Below are 14,732 nucleotides of genomic sequence, written 5' to 3'. Positions count from 1 at the left end.
TTGTTCATAATCTATGTGGCATGAGGAGAAGTGTGGGGGACCATTTTGTATAAAAATTATGGACATGTAGTGCTTCTGGTAATGTTCTGATGGAACAATTTAATGCCAATAAATGAATTTAGAATTTTGTGATTGCATTGATTCTGTATTGGACCCTTTTAGAGATTGATATGATTGACAAATGTAACACCCAGGTTCTTGGCACCACTATTGATTGCATTGTTTAAGAACCATTTTTTTATGATAGATTTGCAACCCATGTACATTATATGAACATTGCATTGTTTTTTCACCTGTGTTCATTGCCTGACTACACAATTATTTCAGCATTGTCCCATTAGTTGACATTGCATTGATATGCACATTGCATTGTTTTTCGCAGATCTGTTCCTTGACTGATTGCACACCTAGTTAAGCATTGGTCCCATGACAGGATCATTTGATAATATGGTTGAACTATATATTTTGCTAGGATGGTTGAAATAATTTCCCATATGTAAGTGGCTGGTATAACCAATGCAATAAATTCTTGGAATACTTGAACTCATTGCCATGTTTTTTCTAATATTTGACATCCAAATTTGCATTTCTCCAATATTTGACCCATTAAGCTAATCCCCTAATTTGTTTCAATTACATTGTTTATAAACTTGGGAATCTGCACATGATATATGTCCATGCCAGAAGCATTTGCCTATTTTATGTCTCATTCATGAGCAATTACACACCCATATGTGCATTGTTTTTCTAAACTCCCATTACATTGTTCTTTTCCTGCTATTTGCTCAACTATTCCACAACCAATTTTTCAATGTATCCATTACACAATGATCTAATGGATCAATCTAAATTACTTTGTTCAATACATAAATAAACTTACACAGCATAATCGATATATAAATAGTCTTTGATAAAACAAAGTCATTGCATCTTCATGAAATAACTCTGAATTGCATTGGCATCCCCTTCGCCTAGTTGCAATCATCTAGCTTTTGCAAGTAAGTTTCTAGTATCCTGTTCCAAAAACAATAACTTCTCATGCCCACGTGCACCAATCACATGTGCATTGTGAATTTTGTTGGCTCTAATCCCAACTATGTCATTTATCTCCAGCTGCTTTTTAACATGAGGGTTAACACTTGGTTGCAACTAAAATACCTTGACTACGATGGACTCATTACATGATTATGATCATCGATGAAATTTAGATAAACGGGCTCTCAACCTAGCTTTACAATCATTCTTTGCATTTGACCGATGATTTACGAAATTGTTGGTCCGAGTACTGCTTTTATCTGTTCTACCACAGCTGAATATCAAATATTTAACCAACCCATCGTTGTCCTTATTAATAGTCCTTTTTTTCACAGGAAATCCCCTTTGTTGCCCATATCTCTTGTAGTACTGAAACATTTGATTCTCATCTACAATAAACATCCCAATTAACGAAACTTCTGATTCATCGAAAACAAAGTCTTCCAAACCTTGAATACTCTTATCTGAACTTGATATAGCCTTGTTTATGAACATGTTCGATCCCTCAAGCTGCAAGTCCTCCCACCACTTTGGGTATGGCTCATCATGCCTTTCCATTTCTTTACCAAATCAATTTTCTTGCCCCTGCAATTAATTGTTCAAACAAACAATGTCATTCAGTGCAAATATGCAACACTTAATTGAAAATGAACAACATTGTTCTCAAATACAATGCAAAACCTTTTAACCATGCAAATGACGAAAAATCCCACCCTGAAAAACAAAGCAATTACCCAGATAAAGTAATACAATGGACCAAAAAAGGGACTGTACAAGCTAAAATCCATAAATAAACAATTCAATGCACTATTTGTCTAATCAAATACCAAGATCAGGTGGGTGTCAGTTCCCTCTAAAATCCCTGGGGAAATGCAATGCAGGCCCAAACTTCTTAGAACAAACAACGCAAATGACTTAAAAAAGGGGACAATCTCAAACTGGTTGTGAACTCAGACACCAAAGCATAACATACCCATGGAAAATAATGCATAACATACCCAATAAAGATGTCAATACAAATGTGTGTCAAATCAGTTAACAAACCTCCCTAATTAAACAATGCAATTCACTAAAGCGTAAATGGGTGTGAGTGCCCTGGAAATACCCATGAAAAACCCAGCAAATCTCCAACATTAAACACATACCGCAATGACGGACAATGAAACCCAACAAATTCCCAACTTTGTCCCTCCAGTTGCAAACCAAGTTCTCTAGTTGTGTCTTCTAATTAGGTAGGTAAAGACACCACACAACTTTACATTACAGAGCATGAGAGAAAATTAGGTTAGGGAAAGCTTTGAAATCTAAAACGGTGATAAGAGTGAAGAAGCGGGAGCCGTACGTGATAGAAGCGACCAAAGATAGAGTCAATCTCGTTTACCTAGGTAACTCCACGCTGGCACGGTGACTGGACCGTCCACCTCAGCGCCACATCGGCTTGGGATTTGTTGGATTGAAGAAACTTGGGTCATTTAACATTTTTCCTGGTGATAATCTCAATGGAAAAATCTGACGTGGCTTGACCTCCTCCGGCGAACATCCACTAAAAGATGATATGTAATTTTAATGAAAATTTTTTTACTAGATTTACACATGAAAAATAAAACGAAATTTTAACATATCAAAACCCAAATCTATGTGGCATTGAGGAGGACGAACGAGTCATCATGCCAGCAAGGATTAACCAAGGTAAACGAGTTTGTCTTCGTCATTTTCGCGCTTCTCTCACGTATGACTCCCACTTCTTCCCTTTTTTCACTGTTTTCAGTTTCTCTACTTTCCCTAACCTAATTTCTCTCTCATAGAAATCCCGATAGAATCACCTGAACTGGCACCTTCAGTTGCCTTCCCTTTCCAACCCTTCTCATTGAACTTCTTTTTGCCATCCTTGGAAGCTGAGGAATGCTTCCCTTTATGCCTTGCTTGAAAGGCTCCCTCAGTGACATCTTCATTTCTAAAAGATATTCTTTGTTCATGTGCTTGAAGCTTACTACAAAGTTCAGTTATAGTGAGTTGACTTAAATCACATGACTCTTCTATAGCTGAAACCTTTGCTTCAAACCTCTCAGGTAAACTGATAAGTATTTTCTCCACAACCTTAAGGTCTTTCACATCCTCACCATAAAGCTTCATTTGATTCACCAAATCTACTAGCTTAGTTGATTAATCTTTAACATAATCACTCTCCTTCATCTTCAACATCTCGAATTCTCTCTTCAGAGTCAACAATCTCTGCTGTATCGCCCTAGTACTGCTCTGGAACTCCTCTTGCAACCTATCCCATACAAGCTTCGCTGTGTTTGCACCAACCAGCCTTGGAAAAATAGTCTCATGTACAGTAGAGTGTATAAAACTAAGTGCTTGAAAATTCTTAGTGTACACATCAGTATGAGACTTGATCTGAGCTATAGTAGCAATATTATCTGGCAGTTCTGTTTCAACATAACCATCCAGAACTACTATCCACAAATCATGTGCCATGGGATAGGCCTTCATCTTCACAGACCAAAAATCATAGCTTTCACCACTAAAACAGGTGGTGGTAGAAGAGAGATTTTGTTTGAAGACATACCTTCTGATTTCAGAACTTTCACAAACCCTATACTGCTCAAAGACTTCAACACAAGTCCTTTAAGAATTTAGGCTCCGATACCACTTGTTAGCACCACACACCAATAACACCTACTGAACCAACCAAAGCTTTCTGATAGAACACCACAGCTTACAGACTTCACTCAAGAACTCCAAAATCATACCAGCAGCTAGTTGAGTCTTCCACAACCACAGTAACACAGATAAGATAAGCTAGAGTGAAGTACAGGAACAAAACGATCAATCAGAGAAGCAAAGTATGCAAACAGAATATTCTCTCATTCAGTCTGCTATCACACACGTACAACCACGAGAACAACATTTTTCTTTTTAGGAAACAAATTAGCTTCAGCAACAAGCTAGCACACGTGGCTCACTCACTAACACATAATATCAAACAAAAAAAAACATTTAATATCTTAGTCAAACATAAAACAAATTAAAACAAAGTCAAACACACTTAAAACTAAGTAAACCTCACTAGCAGTCAACAATTACAAATTGATCTCAAAGGCTCATATGGAGGTACTACCCGATTACTCTCTACTTTCAAATGGAGTTATAGTTTCCTATTTCATGAAGATATTTCTCAAGGTTTGATTGCTGAATTCAAGGGTGAGATTGAGGAGCTGAGTTTCAAGTCATTCATAGAGTGATTTTCGAAGTTGAGAGAGCAAGACTAAGGGACTGTCAAACTTTAAAAGGAAAGCATCAATTGCCATCCTACAAGTCTAGCCGTGCACATCAAAGAAAAGTGGAAGAATTGCATACATCCTCTTGAGCCAATATCAAACTATCTTTCTCTCGTTCTTCGAGAGGGCAAAGCTTAAGTTCTAAATATCTTCTTCCCGTGAGAATACTTGCATCACTACTGATTTTCTAGAAAAGCTCCCATACACAAAATTACATATCCTACCCGAGAGCTATACTATTATGAGAGTTCCCAAACACTTGAGTGGAAGCTTGTTCTTCATTGTAAACCCTTTGTAGGTATTCATGTGAGAAAGTTTGTGGTTTGTCTTTCAAACCACGTGTGTAAAAGTTAGGAGAGTGAAGTTGTGAAAACATCTGAGTTTTGGTGGTGAACTCTGGAAAATCACCGTTTCCATAGTGGATTAAACTCCTAAGTAAGGATGCTTAGGGAGTGGATGTAGGAGGATTTTGTGAAGTATCCAAACCACTATAAATCGATGTTTGCATTTTTCTAACTTTTTTACAGTTTTTTATTGCTTTAATATATATTGTGTAATTATTTGTGATTGTTTTATATGATTAGAAACTAATATATTTGTTTGATTGATACATACAGGTCTAGTTGGAGAAAGTAAAGTTTGCATTGATTTTGAAATTATTCTATTAATTGATGAAATTGCTTCCGCTTATCATACAAATTATACATTGATTAAAAATTGAATATTTGCTCATTATCTTAAATGTAATATTATGTACATTGTCTTGACTTTGTTTTATATCTTGTTGGAACCTGTTTTTGTCATACTTGTATTACAAGTGATTTTGGTTGACTTGATTAAAGGCATCATTGAAATTTGTTTGAATTGACTTAGGATATCCTACTAGAGACCAAGTCTTTGTGTGTGTTGTGCTTTGTGTGACAAGATTTGTTACAGAGGATTCCTAATAGGAATTTGGGGACACAATTCATCCCCTCTTGTGTAGCCTAGGTCCTTCACGTTGTTCCTCATTCGGATTCTTGATATGCTGAACTGTTCTAATTATATTTCGAGCTATTGATCAGTGTTCTTTACTTTCCTATAGATTATATCCTGCATTGCTGTATCTTTAGAATGATTGCTCATTTGTTCTCCTTGAATTGAAAGTAATCGTTAGTGTATTTGTATTGAGCTCTTATTCCCTTTCTTGGGTATTCAAATGTTATTTTGTGATATATCTTTGGTTCTCAAATAAAGATATATTTTATTATACACTTGTTGGACGAAAATCATGTATCATAAGTTTTCAATGTGATTTGATTTGATGGAGATGGTTTGGATGGATGGAGGATTTGGTTGTTGGATGTGTTGTGATGGATTGTTGAATATGATGCGATAACCCAATACGTACGTGGTGCTGAAGTTGGAGTGAGGTGCTGAAGTGGAGACACCTACAATGTAGGAAGAATACACTTCGAGTGTTTGTATTATCGGCTCGTTCCTCACTCAACTCTAGTTATATATGGGTTTGTTGACATTCGTCAAGGATGGGTCTAGGAGCTCGGGATTTGTTGACAGACCAAGAGGATTGGGTCCAAGAGCTTGGATTGTTGACATTCCTCATGGGTGGATCCATAGGAAGCACCGGCTTGGATGAGGGGACACGGGAAGCTGGTGCGGGGACATAGGGATTCATAAATTTTCAAAGAATCCAGGATGCGAGTGCGGGGGACTCGACAAATAAAAAATATTTGTATATATTTTTTTATATACATATTCTGGAATAGTAAGATGTAATATAAATAACTCCATGCATATTGTACTACTTCAAATATAATAAAAGTCAATTACAACACTACTTATAGAGTATTGTTCACACTTGAAAATTACAAAATATACTAGTAGCTATGGATTAACTAATAGAAACTTCTTCTTCTTCATCAATGTGATCAACATTTTCTGTATAAAGAACTCCTTCCATTTCAGGTTCATCAAGAGAGAGGTTAGCCACCTCTAGTATACCTGCACCATCCATCAAATCAAAAGAATCTCCATCAATATCCTACATCTTAGACTCCCCTGTCATATATTGATGACTTTTCCTTGATAGAAGACGGAGATTAGTGTGTACAAACACTAAATCTTCAACATGTTGTAGTACTATCTTATTCCTTCTCATGGAATGATTGAAGGAATATGTGCTCCAATTTCGCTATAAACAAGATGAAGATGAGGGTTGACCAAGTACTTTCAACGCTAGTGATTGTAAACTAGGAGTGCAAGCCCCATATATAACCCACCATGTTTTTGGATCAAGTGATGCTTGATCCTGCATAGAGTCGTATGATGAAAAAATACCCATAAAAATAGAGAAATTGACAAATTCCACGATTACCTTAGTCCTTTCTTCATCATTTGGGAAATATCTCATCAAGCATTTGTTCCTCTCAATTGAAATTTCTAGATCCTTATGTGGAGGAACACGATTTGGAGCACCATTAATCCATTCCTTAATATAATACCTATAGAATATAATTTGTAATTTAGAAGAAAAGTGATAGATAATCTAAGACATTTGAATATTGGAATTTGTAGTCTTAGAAAAAAGAAATTTACCTTGGATATAAAGAATGTGCCAAGCAATGTAGTGGAGTGTTGCTCTTGTTCCATCTACCAACTAGAATGGAATGAACAATAGAATAAAAGCTTGATTCTTCGGTAAGCACATTTCCTTCAAAGCGATATATAGATGTCTTCACTCTGTCAATCATTGAATCCCACATATCATAAATCAAATGAAGTGTAGGCTTGTCTGTGTTAGCACACCAAAGCATCTCATATATTGGATTAGTGAAAGAAATGACTTTCTCAACTTTGTCCCACCAAATATCATTCAAAATTATTTCCTTCACAATTTGAGCCTTTCCCACATCATCTTCCCTATATGATTCCCATTCATCAAAGATAACCAACTCTCGCAGACCAAGCTTGATAAGCTTAAACCTTTTCAACATCACAATAGCATAAGCAAATCTTGTTTCAACAACAAAGAGCAATTTTAAAGACACAAATCTATTGAACAAAGCTAATCTCATAGAATGATTGGCGATAAAATTCTTCACCAACACTGCAGCCTCTGCAAGGTCACTAATTCAACGACACTCATGATAAGCAACTTGGTTAGCTTCGGTATTCTTGGGGGCACAAATATTTTTCAGAGCAAGATTTAAAGTGTGCACTACACACGGTGTCCAAAAGATGTCAAGAAATTGTGACTCAAAGATCAACCTTACAGACTTGCATACCGGGGCATTATCGATAACAACTTTTAACCACGCTTCTCGATCCAACTTCCATTATTCCCTCTTTCAACAAATTGCAATAAAGAACCTGTTTTTAATTTCATCTTCACAATTGACAGCTCTTAAGAACATTGGAGAACTCTCTTTGATGAGTGCCCTCTCTTTGTGAAGGAGTGTAGTCCTTAATGCATTATAACCGGGTGTAATAAAGCCAACAATGTTGTTGTTGGATGCAAATGTGTAAGAATTTATGTAGTGAAGATTTCTAGCCAAGTGAAATGGCAATCCAAAGGAATAGAACATCCTAGCAATTTCACCCCTCAGCTGTTCTCGAGCTTCTTTATTGAAAGCTTTTGCCACAGCTGAATCATTAACAACACCTTTTCTTTTTTTCAATTGAACATCCGACATAAGTGAACTTCTACCCATATGTGAAATTCCACCATGTGGACTTGAAGTAGGTGGGAGTGGGATAGATGAAGTTTTCGATCTCTTCAAATGATCAGCTTCTTCGGTAAGTTTTTTCATCTCAAATTTAACTTGAGGAGTCACAAAATTGCAAACAGCTATTCCTTGTCCCTTGATCTTAAGTAGATGAGCTAACACACGTGAATAAGATCCCACATAACTTTTATGGCAATATTTACATTCAAACTTAACATTTCCTCCATTTTTCCCAATTCTTTCTAACACAATGACATACTTCCATACGGAATAATTAGCATCTGTATCATCAGTACAAGTCCCTACTATGGCTGAAGAATTTCCACTGGAACTCATTGTATCTAAAAGGCGGAACTGTAAAGCAGAATACAAAAAAAATTGATGCAGGGTTAGCAGAGAAGGGAGAAGAATAGGATGGATGGGAACATTCTCAAATTTAGAGGAGAAGACAAGGATGTTGGTACCGAGATGACTTGAACAAAGGCAGTTATTGATCTAGATAAGCCGATCAAGGTAAGCTCCTTTCCAGAGAAGTCGAAGCAGAGAAGGCAAACCAGAGAAGTCAAAGCAGAGAAGCACGACTAGGAGAAGACCTATTGTTCCGACACGACAGAGAAGGAGAAGCCACAACTCACGCGGAGAAATCGGGATGAAGGAAAGGGTCGATTTTGATGTTAGGGCTTTTGTCGTGTGAAACTGTGAATTAAGTGAAAAAACCGAGTCAGTCCCGCGTCTCTCCTGCATCGAAGGTGCGTCGCTGTAGGTCCAACTGGGGAGACGCGGTCAATGCGCATTTCAGCCGCAATATGGGGTGTCACATGCACGGGCGAATTGAGTGCGCAGGGGACAGGGACTCTACAAAGATTTTGCCGAGTCAATGCTTCCTAGAAGCCTTGGAGATTTATTGTTATCCATGGAGGGTGGGTCCAAGGGTGACATGTGGACAGTAGTGTGGATGGTGTTACGGCAGTTGAATTATTATGGTTATGAATACCCTGTATTTGTTGACATCCATGGAGGATGAGTTCAAGGGTGACATGTGGCGGTGGTGTGGATGGTGTTATGGAAGTTGAATTATTATGGTTATATATACCTTTGATTTGTTGACATTCATAGAGGATGGGTCCAAGCGTGACATGTGGAAAGTGGTGCAGATGGTGTTATAGTAATTGGATTATTATGATTATATATATATATATATATATATATATATATATAGGCATTTAAACTGGATTGACTGCACGCAATCATGTTGCTGCTGTAGGGGTCAAGTTCAACCTCAATAAATATGAGTCTTGTTCAACCCAACCTATATACAAATACAAACGGGCCAGACCCAACATAAAAGTCCAACAAATGCTAGGGCCACGAAGCCCAACAACATAAAAGCCCAACAGAGGCTAGGGCCACGAAGCCCAACAACAATCAGACCAGAACGTACAGTCCAAAAATGACTTGGTCTTAAAAAGGCAGTACAAAGCCGATGCAAATAAGGCCGAATCAATAACTAAGGGACGAAGCCGAAGATAAGGCAGTTCCTCGTTAAATGGTAACAGCCGAAACTATTGCAAACAACTCCAAACTGCCGTAAACTCCTCCAAACTGCTATGAACTTCTCCAACTGGCAAAACTGCTGGTAACTACTCAAGAAAAGCATAAAAGGAGTTCATTAGGACAAGGGAGGGGGAGGTTGATTTCTTACTTACTCTGTAATCACAAGTGATAAATAAAATACCATATCATTCTACACCGTGGACCTAGGCTCAAAGCCGAACCACGTAAAATCTCTCTATTTTGTCTTATATTTACCCACTCATTCTCCACAATTCGATTGTCGATAATGTACATCAACAATTTGGCGCGCCAGATAGGGGGCAATAGTTTTATCCAAATGGGAGATGCTGTTCGATGGCCCAACAAAGTTTGTAAATCGCTAGATCATGGGCATACAACGGATGACTGTTTTACCCTAAAAAAAGAAGTAATCCAATTGTTAAAGAAAGGTTATCTTCGAGATTTACTATCTGAAAGAGGAACAACAATGATGACCCAAGCTGAAAGACGAGAAGAAGAACAGAAGCCACCTCCCCCAGAAAAGACAATTAACGTAATATTCGACGGATCGAAAATTAGCGGAATTACACACTCATCGACAAAGAAACATGTTAAGCAGACAGAAAATTCTGAGATATGGAATGACAAGCTGATGGTACAATTCACGAGACAAGTTATCAGTTTCATAGACGATGAGATAACGAAATTACTAAATCCGCATGATGATGCCCTGGTAATCACTTTGCAAATTGCCAATTGTGAAGTCAAAAGAATCATGGTTGACGATGGCAGCTCAACAAATTTATTATTCTTGTCCACACTTCAAGTAATGAGACTTTTAGAAGTAGATATAATTAGAGGTCCTATTCCACTCATCGGCTTTAGCGGAGAACAACAATATACCATCGGCTCCATTCCTTTGCAAGTATACGCAAAAGGAATAAATCTCCAGGTTCGATTTAATATATTAGATTGTCAATCTCCATATAATGCGATACTTGGACGACCTTGGATTCATGCAATGAGGGTTGTACCATCAACTTATCATCAAGTAATACGATTCCCAACAAGAGATGGAATACAAGAAATCTATGGGGATCAATGTCAGACAAGGAGTTGCTATGAACAAGCGTTGAAAAGAAAAACCAAAGCTTTATAGCAATTACAGCAAGGGCCGATTCTGAACAATCAAGAAGAACCGACTAAAAAGGAGACATAAGAAATCATCATTCATCCTGAATATCCAGAACAGAAGCTTCAGATTGGAACAAACCTGGATTGCCAACTCCGGGAAAATCTAATTCAATTTCTGCAAAATCATAAACACATTTTTACTTGGACACATGCAGATATGATTGGAATTGATCCGAAAGTCATCACTCATCAATTGCAAGTCGATGATAATTATATTCCCGTGAGACAGAAAAAAAAGAAGGTTCCCTCCAGAAAGAAATAAAGTTATCAATGACGAAGTTCAAAAGCTGTTAGATATTGGATTTGTTCGAGAAGTCCAATACCCAGGCTGCGTTGCAAATGTGGTCGTGGTAAAAAAGAAAAATGAGAAATGGAGAGTTTGTATCGATTTCACTGATCTGAATAAAGTCTGCCCAAAATATTCTTTTCCACTTCCTCATATTGATGTACTTGTGGATGCAACAGCAGGGCATGAATTACATAGCTTTATGGATGCATTCTCCGGATAAAATCAAATCTTGATGCATCCAGAAGATCAAGAGAAAACTGCATTCATAACCGAACGTGACATATATTGTTATAAGGTGATGCCATTTGGATTGAAAAACGCAGGAGCGACATATCAATGGCTAGTTAATCGCATGTTCGCTAGTCTGCTTGGAAAAACGATGGAAGTATACATCGATGACATGTTAGTAAAGACTCTGGAGGCCGAAGATCATGTTGAACACCTCAAACAAGCATTTGAAATTCTTGATGCTCATCAGATGAAGTTAAATCCTCTCAAATGCGTTTTCGGAGTCAAAGCAGGAAAATTCTTGGGATTCATCGTTACACAAAGGGGTATTGAAGCGAATCCTGATCAAATCCAAACAATACTTAATATTCCATCCCCCACAAAAATACGAGATGTACAGCAGTTGGCAGGGAAGATTGTAGCACTAAATCGATTCATCTCCAAATCTTCTGAAAGATGTCATCATCTATTTACAGCTTTGAAGAAATCAACTAACTTCAAATGGACAGAGGAAGGCGAGACTGCATTAAAGAAATTGAAAGGATATCTGACCAATCCTCCAATTCTCGCGAAGCCAAAAACCGGTGAGATACTTTATCTTTATTTAGCAGTTTCTAAATTTGTAATTAGTGCAGTACTGCTAAGAGAAGAAAACGGTCGGCAGTATCCAGTATATTATGTTAGTCGAAGTTTGCTAGATGCTGAAACAAGGTATCCTCTAATGGAAAAGCTTGTCTTAGCACTTATCAGCGCAGCACGAAAACCTCGTCCTTGTTTTCAAAGTCATCTTATCACAGTGGTGACGAGCTTCCCGATCAAAATGATACTCCATAAACCAGAATTGTCTGGACGATTAACGAAGTGGGCAATTGAATTGACCGTGCATGATATCGTATATCAACCTCGAACAGCAATCAAAGCCTAAATTCTAGTAGATTTCATTGCTGAATTCAGCCCAGGAATGATGGATAATGCTCACAAAGAATTGCGCCAAAACAACGAAGACGATGAGGCTATTTGGCAACTATTTGTTGATGGTTCGAGTAACGCAAAGTGAAGCAGCTTAGGTATTATCTTAATCTCACCACAAGGAGATTAATTTCCTCAAGCTGTACATTGCGGATTTCACGCTACAAATAATGAAGCAAAATATGAAGCTCTGATTGAAGGATTGAAACTAGCAAAAGAATTAAAAGCTCAACGTGTCCATGTGACTTCGGATTCCCAATTGATCGTTAACCAGTTGAATGGAGAATATCAAGCAAAATATGAGAGAATGAACGATCATCTAGAGTTAGTACAACAGTTGCAACTTGAATTCAAAGAATTCCAAATTAATCAAGTTCCAAGAGAAGAAAATCAGCAAGCAGATGCATTGGCGAACCTAGGATCATCAATCCCGGTACAAACGACTTAAAATATCCCACTGATCTATTTGGAGTCACCTACAATAAAAAAAAATTCCATGGTGGAGCAGTCATTTGCTATTACTAAAGACGATGATGATTGGAGAACACCATTCATACAATATCTGCAGGATGATGTGTTACCACAAGATAAGAATGAGACCAGAGCACTACAACGTAAAACATCTCTTTATACAATACTTAATGGTATTTTATACAAAAGATCATATCGAGGAGTTTTGCTACGATGTTTATCTCAAGATGAAGCACAATATGCCCTAGCAGAGTTGCATGAAGGTATCTGCGAAAACCATTCAGGTGGCCGAAGCTTAGCCAGTAAAGTCATGCAAACTGGTCATTATTGGCCTACGCTTTGTGGCGATGCAGCCATATATGTGGCTAATTGTGATAAATGCCAAAGATTTTCACAAATCTCACATCAACCACCAACGAAGCTGGCCCCAATTTCATCAGCATGGTCTTTCATGAGATGGGGAATAGATATCGTCGGAAAGCTTCCCCCAGTTTCATGACAACGAGTTTTCTTATTGATCTTAACAGACTATTTCACAAAATGGGTCGAAGCTGAAGTGTATAAACAAGTCCGGGACAAGGACGTTAAAAGTTTCATCTGGAGAAACATCATTTGCAGATTTGGAGTTCCTTATGAAATCATTTGCGATAATGGATCTCAATTCATCAGTCATAAACTCCAAGACTTCTGTAATACTTGGAAAATAAAACTCTGTTTTTCATTGCTAAGACATTCGTAATCGAATGGCCAAGCATAAGCTACTAATAAGACGATAGTCAACATTTTGAAGAAGAAACTAGAAAATGCAAAGGGAGCCTGGGTCGACGAACTCCCGGGGGTTCTGTGGTCATATCGAACAACAGCAAGAACTTCAACAGGTGAAACTCCATTTTCTTTAACTTATGGAACTGAAGCAGTGCTACCAGTTGAAGTTGGCCTTCCAACAGCACGATTCAAATGGAAGAAAGATGAGGAGAATAACATCGTCCTCACTGAAGAATTGGATATGCTTGAGGAATGACGGAATCTCTCATATGTTAAAACAGCAGCCTACAAGCATCGGATCGTGAAATATTACAACAAAACAGTCAACTCAAGAATTTTCAACATTGGTGACCGGGTTTTACGCAAAGTTTTCCAGAACACATAGCAATTGAATTCTGAAAAATTGGGGGCCACATGGGAAGGACCATACAGAGTCATAGATGTCATCGGCAATGGTGCTTACAAGTTGCAAACCAAAGAAGAGAGGATACTTAGCAACAGCTAGAATGCGAAATATCTCAAGTTATATCTTTCCTAAAATATATATATATATATATATATATATATATATAGGGATCTGGATGATGAATCACTGAAATGTATATATTTTCTCAATTGAGTTGAATATATACATATATATGCTCAGCATATATAAGTGTCTGACAGACCGCATCACATCACCCCCATCGTTCTATACTTGATTATTGCAGGATCTATTAGCATATTGGATAAAATATCAAAGTTTGAACGAAGGTCAAAGCGACGAAGATTGATATCCTCCAATTTCCCAAAAGGTCATGCATACTTAACCCTTTATTTATTCTAAGATTCTTATTTGCATCATGGTTAAAATCTTAAGCATATAGTTAAAGCTATGAACTTCAATTGATAAGAAACGTAAAGGAGTTAAGATTGTATTTAAGACTACAAGGGAAGGTACAAGATTGCAAAAATAAAAGATGAGCCTAAATATCGTCTTCAGCTTCAGAGGCGGAAGTTTGAGTTGCATCGATGACCTTGAATTCTTCATATTCTTTGATCATTCGATCAACTTCTTCCTCGTTTAATGTACCAGCCTTGTATTGCATCATTACTTCTCCCAAAGCTTTGATTCTTTCCTTTCCAGTAGCAAGAGCACATTCTCCCTTATAGAAATCGGCATCTTCCTTTGATTCTATCAACTCATCTGATAGCTGATTTGCTTTCTCAATAGAAGCA

Source organism: Tripterygium wilfordii, chromosome 23, assembly GCF_013401445.1.
Source record: "Tripterygium wilfordii isolate XIE 37 chromosome 23, ASM1340144v1, whole genome shotgun sequence".
Taxonomy (NCBI): Eukaryota; Viridiplantae; Streptophyta; class Magnoliopsida; order Celastrales; family Celastraceae; genus Tripterygium; species Tripterygium wilfordii.
Note: the sequence above shows the minus strand (reverse complement) of the source record.